A 1,048-nucleotide genomic window follows, 5' to 3' on the forward strand; every position below is an offset into this window, starting at 1 on the left:
CTCATAATGGGTGAATGATCTTGATAAAATGGAAATACTTTATTTATTTTATATATAATTGATTGACCATATTTTTCAAAATATGAAGGAGATGGGTCGGGGGTGTGGTCAAAAAAGAACGAAAAATGTTTAACAACTATTTATTTGCTGATGTTTCGTTCCACTTTGTAGAGCTTCATTAGGGGAAAAAAAAAATATTTTGACATTATAGGATAATAAGATACAGAAAAGTAAATAGATATGAGAGAAATAGAAAAAGAAAAAGAAACACTAAAAGAGGGAAATTAAGGAGAATTAATGATAAAAGTTGAGAATAAATAAAGGTCAAGAAATAATTAATGAAAATAATTATATAACAAATCCGAACCATCCACCCGTTCGAGTTGAATTCATCTCCTCAATATTTTATTTATTTTTATAATTTCAAATTAATTTTCTTTGATATTTAGTTTTATTAAATTAATACGGTATTACCTAATTAAGCGAGCCTGGATATGAGACAAACCTTTACTACTGATAGTCTCAATAAGGCCATGACACTTTTGCATTTTAATTTAAAAGAAAAACTTTTTAAATTGAAATTGAATATTGATTGTTAGTTTTAGCATTTTTTTCATTATATCTCAATTCAGTTTGATAATAATAATTAAAATAAACCTTTAATATTTCTAATGTAAGATCCTTGAACTTTTTGCTATAATTATAATATATCTGGCTCTGAATTTATTTATGTATTTTTAGTATATTTAAATAACTATATATTTTGATGTAATCATATTTTGCTTTATAAATTACTTTTTTTTTTAATTATATTTATGAATATATTTTCCATTCAACGTTTGAGGCACTCATGAAACATGGTAACTGAAAAAATGACTTTTACAATATTAACATGTTTGTTAATTACAATTCTTTATTTTAAACCAGGATTTACTTACCATAATTAAATATCAAAAAAATTTTTTAAAATAATAAAGTAAGCCCTAAAAATTCCAATAATAACAAAAAATTTGACTATTAATAAATGTCAGATACCATATTTTATGAC

General features: G+C 23.0%; 1 protein-coding gene across 1 annotated transcript in view; it reads left to right on the plus strand.

Annotated features, from left to right (window-relative positions):
* Positions 1-1,048, plus strand: part of LOC106690691 (protein D3) — a 12,972-nt gene that overhangs the window by 1,929 nt on the left and 9,995 nt on the right. The gene's annotated exons all lie outside the window — the stretch shown is intronic.

This window comes from Halyomorpha halys, unplaced genomic scaffold, assembly GCF_000696795.3.
Source record: "Halyomorpha halys isolate HHAL.00 unplaced genomic scaffold, Hhal_1.1 Scaffold1825.1, whole genome shotgun sequence".
NCBI lineage: Eukaryota > Metazoa > Arthropoda > Insecta > Hemiptera > Pentatomidae > Halyomorpha > Halyomorpha halys.